Here is an 18,657-nt window from a genome sequence, read left to right as displayed (position 1 = left end):
TCAATCCTCGACACTACATCTTCTTTCACTCCACAACATTCCCTAAAATTAACTAAATAAACTTTACTTAAAGTTTTAAGTCTCAGTTAAACTATAGGTACGTTGAATAAAACTTGATATCATACTTAATAATATTATTTATTGATAAAATTAAATTCCTTACAATTTACCTTACAATATCCATAAAATTAAATCATGACAATGACTGACAAACACTAATGTGAACAATGGCCTTGCATCTCCTTGGAAAGTTTGGGTAAGTCAGGTTTGTATGTTGTTGTTTTTAACTTTAGGCACGATTCCAGGTTCTCATCAATAAGACGACCTCTCAATTTAGTCTTCATAAGGTTCATGCTTGAAAATGATTGTTCGCATAAATATGTAGACCCGAATAAGGAAAGAACAGCAAACGCTAGTTTTTTCAGTTGATTATATGAGTCAGGAATACTATTCCAGGTGTTAAAAATCAACATATCTTCCTTCTCCAGGTCTTTCAAAGCAGACCACTTGTGCTGTGAAATAAGTTCACATTTGTTTTTCTCCAATATTTCTATATCAACACAAAGACGTTCAAATTTTGAGCTCCACAGTTCTTTATTTTTTAAATCCAGCAATTGCATTTCAAAGTTGCCAATGTCAATATTAAAGGGAGAAAAATTTAATTCTGTTACAGTAGCATTGAGAGGTTTTTTAACAAAGGCTAAGGTCACTTTGCTGTTTCTGAGTTCCTGAAACCTGTTGAGAAAAGCCTCCCTCATATTTAAAAGTGTTGTTTTGAAATAGCAAATGTCAATATCAGAATTATTTTCTTGGCGATGTTTCAACAGGCTTGGAAAGTGAATCAAAGTTTCTCTTTCAAAATCTTGAGCAAAAAGAGATAATTTGTTTTCAAATGAAATAACTTCTTCTAACATCGAAAAAACTGTGTTTCCTTTCCCCTGTAGTTTACGATTAAGCTGATTTAGATGAGATGTGACGTCTACCATGAAATAAAATTTTTGGATCCACTGATCGTTCGTTAGTTCTGGATAGTGAACACCCTTCTCAAGGAGAAATGCTTTAATTTCTGTTAATAAGGAAGCGAAATGTTTTAAAACGTTTCCTCTTGATAACCAACGTACCTTGTTATGCAGTAGAAGATCTGCGTACTCACTCTCCATTTCAACTAAAAATTCTTTAAATTGGCGATGATTAAGAGCTTTAGCTATAATGGACTTGATAATCTTAATCACCAATTCCATAACTTTGCAAATTTCTTCTGGAAATGTCTGCACACAAAGCGCTTCTTGATGAATGATGCAATGGTAAGTAAGTATCTCGTGATTAATTTTTTCTTTCAAAATAGCAACAAACCCGTTTCTTACGCCAGTCATGCTTTTCGACCCGTTTGTTGAAATTGAGACGATTTTATCGAGTGGAATATGATGTTTTTCAATGCACTCAATTACAGCATTTGCTATATCCTCTCCACATGTTTGACCTTTGAGTGGCAATAATCCTAAAAGTTCTTCTTTAGGACCTGTAGATGAAATAAATCGTACACAAAGTGAAATTTGCGCTGTATCATTTATGTCACAAGACTCGTCAACTGCTATTGATAAAGCTGAAACCAATTTAAGATCTTCGACTTGCTGGTTGGTTATATGTGAAGACATTTGGACTGTTCTATCTTTCACTGTTTTAGCAGACAATGGTAACTCTGTAATTTTTTTTAGAATATCTGCTTTGTTCTTAAAATCCCGAAATAGCTCTTCGGATGCATTTATAAAACAACTTTTTATGTATTCGCCGTCTGTATATGGTTTTCCTCTCTTAGCAATCTCTTGACTAACCACAAAACTTGCAATATTAACATTGTTGGAAGATTGCATCCAGTAATTAAATACAGAACTTGATTTTTCTTGACTCTTCTGAAGTTCCTCAACTGCTTTCTTCCTTGCATCACCAACAGGATATTTAGTACTAAATGACACGTGTTTAGTTGTAAAGTGTCTCTCCAAATTTGATTTCTTGTTATGTGCCAATTTTTCCTGACAAATAAGACAGGTCGGAAGACCATTTAAGTTTTGAATAAACGCGAAAGTCTCAGTCCATTCAACTTTAAATTCACGGTTTTCATCTTCCGTTTTTCTTTGCTTCTTCTTTGTAGCCATGTCAAACAGGGCACCTAAAAAAATGTTTCATTTTATAATAATAAAGCCACCAACACAAAATAATTACAATTCTTAAATTGATGACAAAAATACCTGTAAGATTTGCAGCTGGTTGGAAAAATACAGGTAACTTTATGCTTCGAGTAGGTACTTTTGTCACCCGCTCGCGATTTGCGGACTCGACTGCTGACTGACTGGCTCACTCAACTCGTGCATGAATTGCGCGCGCCTCCCCCACGCAGCGTATCTCGCGGCCCCCGTCGCCCGCCCGACTGACCGACACCCCCCACTTCTTCTAACGCCACTTCTTCAAAATAGAGTCACCCAGGCCGAAAAACAACTTCTGCGCACGGGCCACGAAGTTTCAATCGCACTGTACGTGCGCACCCGCACATGGTATTTTGTGGAAGAACCACACTCAAGGGGCCAAAGAGCCGCATGTGGCTCGCGAGCCGCGGTTTGCCGACCACTGCTCTACACCATGACTTACTATGTGGTGAAAATTAAGACACTCTACTACTGTAGAAATGGCCAAGAACAAAAAATGGAAGATTCTATATTTCTATATTTTCCCTGGGTAACGAAGATGTAAAGCTACTTCTGCCTGATAATGTGTAGCAAGTAAAGTAACAAATGAAACAAGCCTCATTTGGTTTACAGTGGGGCCTTGACTTACGAGTTTATTTTGTTCCTTGACGGAGCTTGTAACTCAAATTACTCGTATGTCAAATCAATTTTCACTATTACAATGAATTGAAATGCCATTAATCCGTTCCGGACACCCAAAAAACACCGCAATTGTTTTGTTAAATGTTTTTAAATAAGAAAAATGTATTTAAAAATAACGAATATTGTATAAAAACACAATACTGAACAATAGAATGTAGTGCAATAAACTTGTTTTATTAAGTTTAATGTACAGCATTTACCTTGGAGATCAAACGACTTAAAGATGCTGATGGAGTTGGAGGAGAAAGGCTGAACTGAATAACTGAATCTTATTTGCTGATTTTTGCCCTTTTCGCCACGCTTTCATCACTTTCATCTACAGGAGTTTTCGATAAAAACCTGTCCAATGAGATCTGTTTCATCCTCCCTTTCAGAATATTTCTGAAATGAGTTAGGCAAGTGTCATTAAATAGCTCCATCGCACGCCCAGTTGCAATTTTTTCTGGGTGTTTCTTTTGAATAAAGTCTGAAAGTTTCTCCCACATTCCCAACATTTCCTTTATCTCACTTATAGAGATAACCTCCTCCTCCTCCTCCGTGTCATCTATTTCCTGCAAAACCTCCGTGTGCTGCTGCGTCTGTAGCTCCTTTAGCTCCTGCGTTGTCAGTTCCTTGGAGTGCTCCTCGATGAGCTCGTTGATGTCACCTTCTTTTATATCCGCGTAAGCTGCCTCATCATGTGTGACAACGGAGTGAATGCCGATCCTCTTTTTAAAATTTTCGAACCAGCCCCGACTGGCTTTAAACGGCTCGCCCGATGCCTCATCCATTGAAGTGCCTGGGGTCTGCTGCAGCAAATCAGCGTAAATAGCTCGTGCCTTCTCGCAGATTACAGCCTTCGTCACGGTATCTCCTGCGAGCTGCTTCTCCGTTAACCACACCATTAGCAGCTTCTCCATATTTTCATGGATAGATGTCCGCTGTTTAGAAATTATTTTAACGCCCTTGGCTGGAGTTATAGCCTGTATTGACTCCTTCTGCTTCAGTATGGTGCAGATCGTAGAAGTGCTACGCTCATACTGCTTCGCCAAGTCGATTACACGCACACCTTGGTCATGTTTTTCGATAATTTCTTTCTTTAATTCAATGCACATCATCCGCTTCTTCTTCTCAGCACTGTCCTTCGCACTTACTTTCTTCAGATCCATGGTTGAAAAAACGAAGTTTTGCAAAATAACTGCAAGCACAAATGCGAGCACAACACTGATGCTTCAACTAAGAGCTAACCGCTTAAAGTGAACGAGTGAGACACGTGATGCTGGGCTGATGTTGTGGCGTTCACTGTGACCTTCGCTGCGCCAACTAGCGGTGGGGTATCTGAAGCTGGCTTGTAACCCGAATTTTAGCTCGCAACTCAAAGCAAAAAATCGGCTGAGAGACGGCTCGTATCTCGAAAAACTCGTTAGTCGGGACACTCGTAAGTCAAGGCCCCACTATATATAGTTTAGATAAACAGGAATTAAAAAGAATACTGACATTGTAATGTCAAGTAAGCATACTCAAGCTACCAAAGAAACAGCTGATAAATGCTATAATTTATTCTAAAGATAGTTTTGCAATGTAATATATCTATCACTTATTAAACATGAAAGAACATCTGAAGTCTTGAGAACAGCAACAAAATAAGGAACACCAGAAGCATAAAAAATGTGTACCAACATTACCTTCTTTCGAAAGAGTGCATTTAGGTAATTTTCTGCTTGGCATTCAATCTTTTCAGTGTTGGACTGGCCTGAGATGATAGTTCCTCTGTTGGTGTTGACTGTGAAGAATCAAGAGATGGTATACAATCCTAAAATTATATATATATAAAAAAACACCAACATTAAAAAAATCACTTTCTAACTGTGGGATTCCATTAAAAATGGCAAAAAAAATTAACTCTCTAAATGCTCATTTGTTCTATCTTTTAAAAATATCAAATTATACAGAGATTATTAAATTTGAAACAGGAGTCAGGAAAAAAGAAATTTAGCTCTAATAGAGGGCCAACTTAGCCTTATTTTTTTTAGCAAAACTATAATCAAAAAAGAGGGAAGAGCAGATAAGATATATTGCTGAATAATTTCACTATATAACATGCCAGCAATGAGAATTTTAACAACAAAGCAGTTATGTTTACCTACTAATCTGACCAAAACAGGTACAGGTTCTTGAGTTCTCATTTCCTCTCAGCCCTCTCTCAACAGTACGTAAAGAATTAGGATCCAACCATACAAGAAGATGCTGCTTGTCTAGTTTATACCCTGTTTACAGTAGACACTAATATTTAATAATTTACACAGGAGATGATTACGATATCCAAAAGACTTCAAGAGAAAGAAGAAAGTTAAAATGTGGTACCACATTATCCTCCAACTACTGATTCCTGAGAAATCAGCCTGTAGGATGGTCTCAGACCAAACCAGGCCTCCAAGATCATCAGCCTTGTCTATGTAAATACAAAACAGATCTGAACTGATTTCATGAGTTAGGGAGCTATGAGAAAGAAATGTGAAATAAGCGAAAAAGATGAGTAGTTTGGGATTTTCACCTACTAGATAAGCTAAATGTTAGACTTCTAACATGAGATTTTAATTTTCTTCTCATTACCAAAATCAAGTATTTATATTCTACTATAAGTCACAAAGTTTCAAAACAAATTAAGCTTAAAAATTGTGTTACCATTGTGCAAATAGTTTAGAAATAATTTCATAGCACTGAAACTTACACTGACTGCTTCTCTTTGTAGGTTACAAAATGAACATTTTTCATCCATAGACCAGTCAGTCAGTTCTTCTGGTTCACAGTCTTTAAAAGAGGGAAAAATATTCATTAAATACACAAACTTTATTAAAACAAATAAAAATACCACTCTCCTGAGCAATGGCTCATGTAAAAAAACTAACTACTAACAGTAAGGGGAAAACACCTAAATTAAACTGGTGACATCTAGAAAGAAATAAACAGGGAAGGCTGCAAGGAGAGTATTTTTGCACTATTAGGGGATAAAGTAGCAAGAACAATGAGCTGGTTATAAATTAATTTTCTAACAATAGGGTTCATATAGCCTCTGAAAGATTCAATTTATCATTGCCTATTAATTTTTTATTTTCACTATGAAATAAATCAGAACAAAGAAATATGGGGGAAAGGAATAAATTTTGCATATTATGAAAGACAACATAAAACAGAGAAATGGAATAAAGCACCAGAAAAGCCCACAGATTTGAGAACATGGAATGCTGTCCAAGATAAAAGTAGAAATCCACAGCTAAAAAGTCAGAGCAGATTTTTATTACATTGTTTATAGGCTTGTTGCAAGAGTTAGAGTAAAAACCAGGTAAACAAGTTATATTATTCAACACACAACTTTTTTTTTTTTCCAGAAGAATGGTCCTTTATAATTCAACTAGAGGCCCAGTGAACAAAAATTTGTGCACTGGGGGGGTGGGGGGGGTCCTCAGCCTGGCCTGTGCCTCTCGCAGTCTGGGACCCCTCGGGGGATGTCCACCTGATGGCTTAGGCCCACTTCCCAGGGGAGCGGGCCTAAGCTGGCAGTCAGACATCCCTCTGGCAGCCCAGGAGCCCTCGGGGGATGTCCACTTGCCAGCAGGGAGCAGGCCTAAGCTGCAGTCGGACATCCTTAGCACTGCTGAGGAGGTGGGAAAGGCTCCCGCCACCATAGCTGTGCTGGCAGCCGTCAGCCTGGCTTGTGGCTGAGCAGAGCTCCCACTGTGGGAGCGCACTGACCACCAGGGGGCAGCTCCTGCATTGAGTGCCTGACTCCTGGTGGTCAGTGTGTGTCATAGTGACCAGTCATTCCCAGTCGTTCTGCTGTTAGGGTCAATTTGCATATTATTATATAGGATAATTATTATTAACCTATATAATTTTATTATATAGGAAAGAGGCCTGGTGCACAGGTGGAGGGCTGGCTGGTTTGTCCTGAAGGGTGTCCCAGATCAGGGTGGGGGTCCGGCTGGGGTGCCTGGCCAGCCTGGGTGAGGGGCTGATGGCTGTTTGCAGGCTGGCCAAGCCCCTCAGCGGGGAGCCTCACCCATGGGGGGTGTGGCCAGCCTGGGTGAGGGGTTGATGGCCATTTTCAGGCTGGCCATGCCTCCCAGCAACTCAAGCTCCCAGCCTCTCCTTTTTTTTCCCCCTGGGATTTATTTATCTTCTATAATTGAAACTTTGTGGCCTTGAGTGGAGCTGAGGGCTGGCCAGGACTGGTGGGAAGCTTGGCTTCCTCCATCGCCGGGGGCAACCCAAGCCTCCTGCTGTTAGCTCTGTGGCCGCCGCCATCTTAGTTGGGTTAATTTGCATACTTGCTCCTGATTGGTTTGTGGGCGTGGCTTGAGCGGAGCAGAGAGACTGTTAATTTGCATGTTTCTCTTTTATTATATAGGATTACTATAATATAGAATATTTGTGGAAAACGAACATTTTGTGATGAAAGGTTTTCTGAAGATATAACATTGTCCTCCCAACTGTACTTAGTATAGACTGATTTTTGAAACTTACTCCCTGTAACAGAACTTCCCCCCCTGCCACCTGCCAATTTCTTTTTCCAAATAAATTCATATGTAGAGCCTCAAACCATAAAGCAACCATTATGAATCTGAGGCAGTTACACTAGGACTAATTTGAAAAGCACTGGTGTACCACAGTAATGTACTCTCATACTTTTGAAATACATAATGAAGTTTAATATGTTTCTGGTAAACTACACAGAAAATACCCTTATCTGTTTTTGAAGTGATTATGAGTAAAATTTAGAATCAGCCCTTAGGATACTCTAGCATCAATCCAAACACACATTTGAAGATAATACATAGAAGATAATATAATTTTTGGAATATAAAGTGTAGTGATAGCTTTCTTTGATTTTTGTCAGTGGTCCAGAAATATTCCTGCTATTTATCTGAACTTGGAAAAGGCAGCAAATAGGAACATAAGATCCAGTACAGAATAAAGGAAAGATAACTGTGTTTGAAGTCTATGAAAATCTAGGACTTGAACTTACTAGCTGTAACTAGTCAAGCCATAAAGTTTTGTGTTTTTTTTTAAATTTCCACACCTATAAAATAAGGATCCCACCATTACTTAACTTATTTGTGGATCAAATGAAAAAAAAAGTGAAATAATAATTATAAACTACAAACATCATGCAAAAGCTATTAGCAAGGTAGAATTACCAGTCTATTTTAACTCCTGTACTATCACACCTATACTTAATAAGGTTAGTTTGCAGAAGGCAGATAATTTTAATTTAATATCTGCTTAAGATATTAAACACGCTTTTGTAAACAACCTGAAAAATCAAAAAGTTTATGCAATCTATACAATTATAAACCCAGAAGTGTAGTTATATATATTTATAATTTTTTTCAACCTTTCACTCTGTCACTGGAACAGAATCATACATTCACACTCTTGAATGCAGGATCATGCAGTGTCTTACTAGGGAGCCAGAGCTCTCTGACCAATGGGATGAATACGGAGAAGTGACAGTATACCAATCTAAACTGAGGAATAAAAATGCATGGTGAGTTCCCACAGTTCTCCTGAGCTTCCACCATCCAACATGTGAAGAACTTGCTTCATATAATCATTACTCCTTCAGTCTGTGACCTGGAGTCATGAGGTGATGTGATCCCCATCCACAGCCTGGAGTTCAGTGAATCTGATCACGCATAAGCATGAAACAGATTTTGGAGCTGTTTGTTATGCAACATTAGTGTAGCAAAAACTTGACTCATATGCTAAGCAGAAGATAATTTTGATCAATGAAATCTAAACTGCTTTTTTATTATAACTGCATGAATAGCAAATATGAAAGCAATCTAGCGTTGTGATTTTTGAAAAATAGGTGGTAGGCTAGGGAAGGGGTATATCTGAAAAATCATTGTAAGGTTTCATGAAGTTTCAGTGATAAATATGATAATTCAATCAAAGGATAACTTTGGATTAATTAAAACCATTACCAGTTGTACAATAAAATTGGGCATGCTGAGATTATCCTCATTTATTTCAGAAGTCCTTCAAGGAAATGTTAATTAAAATAAATGTCTACATAGTTAAATAAAGAGCAATGAATAATCAATGACTACATAAATGCCAGTAAATTTTGCTGGATTCAAAAGATCTAAATATATTTTGTAAAAATATATTTACAAATATTTAAAAATACTCTTTCTCCAGCAACTTTTGAGTCCAAATAAACAATGGTAGGATTATATATATATATACAATATATATGAAAACAGATTTTGAAAAATCAACGATAGACCCGATTTCTCCCTCTGTACAGGTTGTCTTTTCATGTCATAAAAATTAAATAAAAACTAAATAAAAACAGAACATAATCATTTTCTCTCTCACGTACACTTTGACAATGAATCAGGTATCTTCTTTAAAATAAGTTGTCTCTCATTTTGAAAATTTTAAAACATGATTGTATAAATTCAAAAGGGTCAAATTGTGTACTTTACAGGAACAACCTTACTAATGTCATGCTCTAGCCAGTTTGCTCAGCGTATATATAGCGTTGGCCTGCGGACAGAAGGGTCCCAGGTTTGATTCCAGTGAGGGCACATGCCCAGGTTGCGGGTTCTATCCCCAGTAGGGGGCATGCAGGAGGCAGCCAATCAATGATTCTCTCTCATCATTGATGTTTCTACCTCTCTCTCCCTTCTTCTCTGAAATCGATAAAAATATATTTTTTTAAAAAGGGCAATATCATAATGAAAACTGATAGTAAATGAATGACCATCCTTTCCACTGCGGGCAAGTACTCTTGTAGTCAGTTTCCCTCAATCATTTAACCGAATCTATCTTGGAAAGATAACAGACTTTGAAATTAGAAAACCTTGGTACTGAACCATGGGTTTTCCACATTCCAGATGTCGCCTTGGACAAATTACTTTCTCTGAGCTTCAGTTTCCCTCTCTGTAAAATGATGATAATAATTGCAGCTTAAGGCTGTAGTATAAATTAAATAAAAAATATGCAAAACACCTAATAAGCCCTAATAAGATGTTACTTTTATTTTATTTTAAATAATAACACTTCTTTTGAATGTTTTTATTCTATTCAGTAGCCTTTAACCATAGGAAATAAATCTGGAATTCCCAAAGACAAAACCCAATGAAAAGTGAAAAAATAATACTGAACTAGATTTTTCATGAAGGTCATGAAAAAGTGATTATCACTATGTTGATTTTGAGGTAAGAGACTGAAGAGTGGGCAATTTTAAAATAATTTTCCAAGGCGCTGAGAGGAGGGGACCGTAAAGGGGGGGAAATGGGAGATATCTGTAATACTATCATTAATAAAAAATATATTAAAAAAAGAATTTAAATAATTTAGCCTGTAAAAAATAAGATAAAATAAAATAATTTTCCATTATGAAAGTACATATTAACCATATTGAAAAGTCCAAAAAAGAAAAACTATTCTTAATCCCATCAGCGAGAGATAATGATTAAGAATTACAATATGTCCTTCCAATTTATCTATGCCTTTTTAAAAATTAGAAGCAGCCGAATATTTGAGAAGATCAATAAAATTGGGGATAAATCTCTAGCCAGAATAAGCAAGAAAAAAAAAAAGAGAAAACAATGGGAAATAAATGATGGGCCATCACTATTGGTCCTGTGAATATTAAAAGAATATTGTGAACAACATTAGTTGTCCACAAATTTTATAACTTTAGATGAAATGAATGAATTACTTGAAAGACACAGTATGCCAGATTTCACACAAGAAAAAATAAAGAAGCTCAATAGGTCATTTCTATTAAAAATTTAAAATCAATAATTAATAACCTCTCAAAACAGAAAGCTCTAGCCCAGATGGTTTCTCCACAATCTGCTCCAGAAAAAGGAAATATTTCCTCACATACTCTGATTCCATCATTACCCAAATAGCAAAACCTGTCTGAATAGATACCTCACCCAAGACGATATGCAGAGAACAAATTAAACAAATGAAAAGGCACTCAACATCATATTCCATTAGAGAATTGCAAATTAAGATAAGAAACCACTACACACCTAACAGTATGGTTAAAGTCCAATACACTGACCTCAAATGCTGGTGAGGACGTAGAGCTAAAAGAAATGGTGGGAACGCAAAATATTATGGCCACTTTTGAAGATAGTCTGGCAGTTTCTTCCAAAGCTAACCATAGTCTTCCCAATGCCATGGTGCTCCCAGGTATTTACTCAAATGAGGTGAAAAAAAGTCCACACAAAAACCTGCACACAAATGTTTACAGCTGCTTTATTCATAATTGCCAAAACTTGAAAGTGACCAAGATGTCTTTCAAAAGGGTAAAGGAATTAAGCAAACTGTGGCAGTATTATTTAGCAATAAAAAGAAATGAGCTATGAAGCCATGAAAATACAGAGAGGAAATTTAAATGCATATTGCTCAGTGAAAGAAGTATAAAAAGGCTAAACACTGCATGATTCCAAGTATATGACATTTTGGAAAAGAAAAAACTATAGAGACGGTGAAAAGATCAATGTTTGACATGGTTTAGGAACAAGGGAGAGGACTGAAAAGGCGAATACAGGTGATTTTTAGGGCAAACTATTGTGTATAATATTCTAATGTTCTAATGGTGAATACATGACATTGTATATTTGGCAAAACCCACACAAATGTACAACACACACAGAGTAACCTAGTAAAAATTATGGAGGCTTTAGTTAATGCATCAATATTAGTTCATCAATTATAACAAATGTACCACTAATGAAAGATGTTAATATGGGGGTACCTAAGACAAAAGGGAAGAGGGAGTCTATGGGAACTCCTCATACTTTCTACTAGATTTTTCTGTAAATTTAAAACTGCTCTCAAAAATACTATTTATTTTAAAATTAGAATCATATTATACACATGCTTATTTATCACAAATATTTTCCATCTCAAATATACTTCTATATCATTTTTAAAAGATAAATACAGTTCATTAAAGAGATGCATTTAACTTATTTAACTCAACATCCTATTTTTGGCTGATTAAGCTTGCTTCTCTAATCTTGGCATTATAAACACCATGATGAATACATTGGGAGACATCTTTCTGTACACATTGATCGGAGCTAATAATATAATTTATATAAATAACTTTAAAATAGTATTAGATTCTCAATTCATATTGGCAAACTACCAAATTTTGACAATACTAGGCCATGAGTTCCTAGTAGAAAGAGATCCTATTTATTCTTCTTTCCTCATTGCTTATCACAGTTCCTAATTCAAATTAAGCATTTCAAATAGTCCACTCAATAAATTTTATTAAAAGTTAGTTTTGATGTCTCCATCATCATAGTGTTAACACTTGGAAAAAAATATTAAGCCAAAAGATTAAATTTCAGTAGTAGTATAAGCCAGGGGTCAGCAAACCTTTTCTATAAACCACGATAGAAAATATCTTAGGTTTTGCAGGCCATGCAGTCACAACCATTCAACTCTACTGTTGTAGTACAAAAGCAGTCAACAGATAAAATATTATTAACTGGATAATTAAATTTGAACATTTTATAATTTTCACCTTGTGAAATATTAATCTTTAGATTTTTTCCAACTATTTAAAAATGTAAAACCCATTCTTAGCTCACAGGTCTTCCAAAAACAGTCAAAGAGCTTGATTTGGCCCACATGCTATAACTTGCAGATGGCTGATATAATCACCCTTTGAAATGTGGACACATAGAAAAAAACACACAAAAAAACACAGTAAGGATCTTAATAGCCAGTTTACACATAGGCCTACTGCAGTCTTAATATTTTTGTAAAATATCCATAGTCAGGCAATTAAATCAGATGACCCCATGGATGAAATAAGCTGGCCCATCAATAAGATATGAAAAAGAATTGACTAAAATTCCTGTGACAGCAGGAAAAGTGACTTTTGAGGAGATGAAGGAGAAAGAAGGCAGAATACAGAGAACTTTTCTAGGAGTACATAAAATTGGGAAGTTTACGACATTCGAAGTTTCTTTGGAGACTTTACTCCAAAAAAAAAAAAAATAGTAATTGTTATGTTTTCCTCAAAAGGACAAAAAGTCATGACAACAGATCAAAGAACAGAGAAAGCTATTTTGTTTCCAACAAATTAAAAATTAGCAGTATTCAAAAGCTTTTTTCAAAACCATTTAATCTGAAGATGGATCTGAATCAAATTAATATATAAATCTCTCAAAACACCAGTATATGATACAAAAGTATTAAAACACACTGTTTGCCAAGGTTGATTTTTAAGGTAGCAGTATGAAATTTAGAATATTTTTTGAATAGAAAATAGTAGCAGGTTTATGATGTGGTTCATTTAACCTAAATGTATTATAAAATTTAAATAATATGCATTTAATTTTATAAAAAATTTAGAGTAATATACAAGAATCCTTTGCTATCCAGTTTACTTGGTTCCTGAGTTTCGAAGTAAGAAGGGTTCAGATATCCAGTGATTTAGAAACATACACTAATCTATATGATTCCTGCATACAGATATGTATAGTGAGAAATACCTATACTTGTAGTTCTAGCATCTAAAAATGAAACCATTTTTAACAATGGTAACAACAAAGAAAACACACTTATTTAAAAGAGGATAAGAAGTTGGAGCTGTAATAGATGGCTTCTACATGGCTTTTCAAAAGGCTCTACACTTTGATAATACTGGTTTAATTTTCCTTAAAAACATAGCTGTCTTCATCCTTACACAGATACAGATTTATTACAATAATGAAATTCATGCACGGGTGTGGTCCCCAGGCCTGGCTGGCATTCGAAGAGCAAGTGTCTGGCATGGAAGGGCAGGTCACAGCTGACCTCTGGGCCCTGGGCAACCCCTGAGCCCCGTGCGCCCCCCTCCACCTGAGTCATGGTGCCCAAGTTCCCATGCGGAGATGAGGTGAGCGTGGCCAGAGGCCGTGGGCCGGGGCGCAGTGTGGGCCTTGGGGCCGCCCAGCAGCGCTATACAAAAGCCAGGCGGGCAGCGCACTCTCTCCTGGCCAGCTTTGCAGACCGGCTCCTGCACAAACCCATGGGGAGCCCGATGGGCCCCTGCAGTCCCAGCAGCTGCGGCCCAGCTCACCCACAGGAGGCTGTGCAGGTGTGGGGCTGGATCCTCACAGGCGCCCTGCACCTGAACGCCTGCTGCCAGCACCTTGTCGCCAAAGCCTGCCATGTTCTGCACCGCCCCCTGGTGGTCAGCATATGTCATATTGAGTGGTCGAACTCCCCATTGAACGACTGCCCGAGGGGACAATTTGCATATTAGGCTTTTATTACATAGGATTAGTGCAATCATACTTATGGAACTTTAGTTAGAAGTCTTTTTAATGAAAAAAAAAGCAAGAAAGAATTTTCCTATGAAATTTGGAAAAAGCTAGAACATTAGGGATGAGAAAGGGCAATGAAATTATGTGCCTATATAAGAGAAAAAGATTGAGTTCCAAAGCTTAGCTAATTGTATAAATACCCTACCAAGGGGGGAAAAAAAAGGCACAGAAATGGAAATAAAGTACAAAATCTATTGTAATTAAAAAATAAATGGAATAAGATATACAGCAGTAGGGTATGAAATCAATTAATTAGTTAAATTTGTCATAATAGATCCACAATGTAATATTGTGCAGCCATTTAGAATAATGACCAAGAACTTTATATACCCAAATGATATACTAGTGAACAAACATAGTAGGTACAAAAGCTATATACTATATGGACAGTATATACTACTTTAATAAAACAATAAATACATACAAACATATTTTAAACTTAATTATAAAAATGTTAAAGGTTATCTGTGGGTCATGGACTAATTTTTCACTTTTGGGCTCATTTATATTTTCTAATTTCCTAAAATGAACATGTGTTATTTGTACACAAAAGAAATAACCATCAAGAAATAAAATACATGTATTTATTTCCTTAGAACATTCTGCCCTTTGTATAATAACTAATTTCTGAAGGAACATAAATTCATACATATATTCAGAACGATATATGTAAATAAATGAAAGCAAGAGGCTAAAAATCACAAGCTGGACTTTGGGTTATCAGAAAGCAATTAAGTATAATGCTGCCTTCTGACATGAATGAAAAACAGCAGGCTGAAGAAATACCAAGCATAGGTTAAACTCTTATTTCTTAGATTTTTCCTTTATTTATAAGCTCAGAAAAAAAGGCGAAACTATAGTCAGTTTTGCTTATAACAGGTAAAAATATTTAATTCAGTGTTAAGCTATGACACAGTGAGAGATGTTGAAAGTTTAAAAGAGAAGATAAAGATCTTAGCCATAAGAATGATAAAATATTGGAATGGGAATATTTTGGAATCTTGATCCTTATCGTCATGTTCTGCATGGATATCATTCATCTGATTGAAGATGGGTGGTTGGGACAAATGATCTTGCATAAACACTGTCAGCTCTATGATTCATAGCTCAATCATCCTCCTCAACATTATCAAAGAATGAGCAGAAAACTTCTGACTACACCAACTATCACTGTAACTACCTCAACTCAAAAGACTTACATACACAGAGAGAAGGGCCTTTAAGTCTACTAGATAGGACTTTGGTCTTAATAGAAAGGAAGGTACCAGAGTAGGGCAGAAGGTAAAAGAGTTAGCATTGAAAAGTGACAAGATACAGAAATAATCCAATCAAAATCAAACTAGAAAATCTATTCTAGCATTACCCATTTTGTAAATGAACTGTACTATAAACTTTCACATGCCTACAAAAATGTTCTCTCCTAGTGCTCTAGGTTTCCAAGCAAGCAGTAAAACAGCTAAACTATGCTACCACAGCAATTATAATACAGATCAAAATCTTATACCAGGATTTATGCAACAACATTTGGAAGGGTGGGTTATAATAAATAGAGGAGGCTACACATAAATAGAAAACTCTGAACACATATGGCAGGATTTCTCAGAGTGACAATCTGAGTTCTAGAATGCCTGTATCATAAGCAACAGGCACCTGAACCCTTTTAAGTCCTCTTTAAGAAGAAGTCAGGGAATGTAATGGATAAAATGACAAAAATCAAATTTTACCACTGAGCCAAAACAAACTTCATTTACAATTTTGATCAGTATACTAAATTTTTTAAAGATTATAACATCATGTAATAATAGGAATCACTTTTATGTATTCATTTAAAATATTTTTAATTAAACAATAACACAAATTCATGTTTAGTATAAAGTTAGTGTAGAACAACCATTTCTCATTTGTTAAATGGGACAGAAGGTTAAAATTTTGAAATAAAACGTTACCTTCAAATAAACTGAGGTCTCTTCGTAGCCGTGGTCCATAAAGCCCTTCTAAAATACTCTCAAAACCTGTGTTATTAAAGAAAGAAAAGAATATTAACTATGAAAGAAAGCTTAATTTTACAATAACAAAAAACCATAAACTCTATAGGAATCAGCAAATTATAAACTTAACATACTATAAGGTGTCATTTTTCCTTTAGTTGAATTAATTTGAACTAGGAAATACATAACATAATAAACAGTCATATAATAACTATCAGAAATTACATTATTATAAAGAAATATTCAAATGTAAATGTTCACTACTAAAACAGGTAAACATTTTTGTCATTTAGAAATATTCCCAGGTTAAATTATTACGGGCAGATTTCTTTTGTAATCATTTTGTAGAGAGGAGAAGAATAACTAGAAAAGATGTATAATTCTGTTTATATTTGTTAACAACATATGTTAGCTTAAAAAAGTAGCATCTTGAACCTCAATTACCAAAATGAGTAAATGAGTGCCAGTGGAGAGAAATTCTTGCTATGAAAAGTATGATGGCCCCGGCCAGGTGGCTCAGTTGGTTGGAACATCGTCCAGGGCACCAAAAAAGGCTGCAGTTCAATTCCAGGTTGGGACACATAACTAGGCTGTGGGTTTGATCCCTGTAGGGGCGCCTACGGGGGGCAATCAAGTGATGTTTCTCTTTCACATTGATGTTCCCCCCTCTGTCTCCCCCTCCCCCTTTTCCACTCTCTAAAATCAACAAACATATCCTCGGGTGAGGATTAAAAATAAATATGAGGTATAAATGTTAACCTACTTGTAAAAATCATGACAATAATTTATTCATGGGTATGGACTATTTAAAAAAATTATTGAAAATCTTGTCAAGTTAAAAACCTCGTTCACGAACTTACATAGTGTTCTACTTTCTGGATATACTAATTTTAAGATTTTGCAATTTTCTTTTTGAAATCTGTATTATATTAAATTTTAAGCAGTTTTTTGATAAACTACAAGGCATCCAAAGGAAAATGACCAGAATGGCAAAATAACTGGGAAATTAAGAAAAGGAACTACTTAAAGAATGCTTAAATTAGGGAGGGAAAATATTAAAGGTAGAATGATAGATCTGAAAAACGAAAGATAAAGGATATTTTCTCAGTGATATTCCTAAATTGTAAAAATGCAGAAATACAACTCTAGAAATGTTCCATAAATCATGCTTTAAAAAGACATGTTAACATCTCTATAATCAAGATGCGTATTCAAGTCAATGATGTGTCATAGTAAAAAAAAAAAAAAAGTAACATTTTTTCACATAGAACATGAAGAAATGATGCATCTTATCCTATATAATAAAAGGCTAATATGCAAATAGACCAAATGGCGAAACAACTGGTCCCTATGACACGCACTGACCACCAGGGGGCGTGCGCAGAACATGTGGGCATCAGCTGAGGCGGGATGGTGGAGCAGGTGAGTGGGGGCGCCAGACCAAGGCAGAGGGCGAGCCTCTGGTGGTTATTGAAAATTCTTTAGTCCCGTGCTCCGTGGTCTCGCCTGGTGCTTGTACCCACGACTGGCACTAGAGCTGCCGCTCACAACCACCGCCGGCGCCCAGCACTGGCCTCGATCACTGGGTGCCATCAGCGGGAGTGGCAGCTGCCGCACCAATTGCCCCTCAGGGCTTCTCCACCTCCCCCTGCTCCTGAGGGGAGATTGGGATTGGCAGCTGCCTCTCCCACCTGCTGCTGGCAATGGCCCTGCTTCTATCCGCTGCCGGTGCTGGAGCCACCGCTCACACCACTGCCAGCGCCGGCCCCGCTCGCACCCGCAGCTGGAGCCGCTGCTCGCACCTACTGCTGGTGCCCAGCGCCGGTCCCGATCGCTCGACATCATCAGCGGGTGCAAGCAGCAACTGCCAGCCCCAATTGCCCCTGAGGGCTTTTCCACCTCCCCCTGCTCCTGAGGGGTGATCAGGGCAGCAGCTGCTATTCACACCTGCTGCTGGCGCCGGCCCCAATTGCTTAGTGCCTTCAGCAGGTATGACCAGGGCCAGTGCCATCAGCGTGTGGGAGTGGTGGCAGTGGCAGTGGGGCTGTGGGCAGACAAGTGACCGGGGGCCACGGCAGGAGGAGCCGGGCGGGGGCGCGAAGGATGGGCTGAGACCCGCCCCTGTGCCTACCGCAGCCTCATGGTCCACAGTTCCTTTCAGGTGCATGAATTCGTGCACTGGGCCCCTAGTAACTTATGATGTCTTAGATTTAACAAAGTAGTTATCATGGAACTTAGGAAATATGCACTTAATAAAATCTTTGTGAAATGATTCAGTACTAGTTCTCAGGAGTGGAAATTTCAGGCAGAAAAGTGAATGAACTAGAACCAGAGAGCGCTTTCAAGAACACTATCGAAAAGACTTTCCTACTGGGTAAAACCTCAGAGCGAACAAGCCCCAAATCTCTTTCTATTACTAAGATAATCTAATTCTATTTTGCTGTGATC

General features: G+C 37.1%; 1 long non-coding RNA gene across 1 annotated transcript; it reads right to left on the bottom strand.

Moving 5' to 3' along the window:
• Positions 1-4,548: 4,548 nt before the first annotated feature.
• Positions 4,549-16,236, bottom strand: LOC102426592. Its single transcript, XR_330902.3, has 3 exons — positions 16,168-16,236; positions 5,593-5,672; positions 4,549-4,674 (listed from the first exon to the last, which is right to left on the bottom strand). It is a non-coding gene; the product is annotated as an uncharacterized LOC102426592 (long non-coding RNA).
• Between the last annotated feature and the right edge of the window lie 2,421 nt (positions 16,237-18,657).

This window comes from Myotis lucifugus, unplaced genomic scaffold (genome assembly GCF_000147115.1).
Source record: "Myotis lucifugus unplaced genomic scaffold, Myoluc2.0 scaffold_1658, whole genome shotgun sequence".
Taxonomy (NCBI): Eukaryota; Metazoa; Chordata; class Mammalia; order Chiroptera; family Vespertilionidae; genus Myotis; species Myotis lucifugus.
The sequence above is the reverse complement of the archived record's forward strand: the minus strand, read 5'-3'. Positions and strand labels throughout refer to the sequence as shown.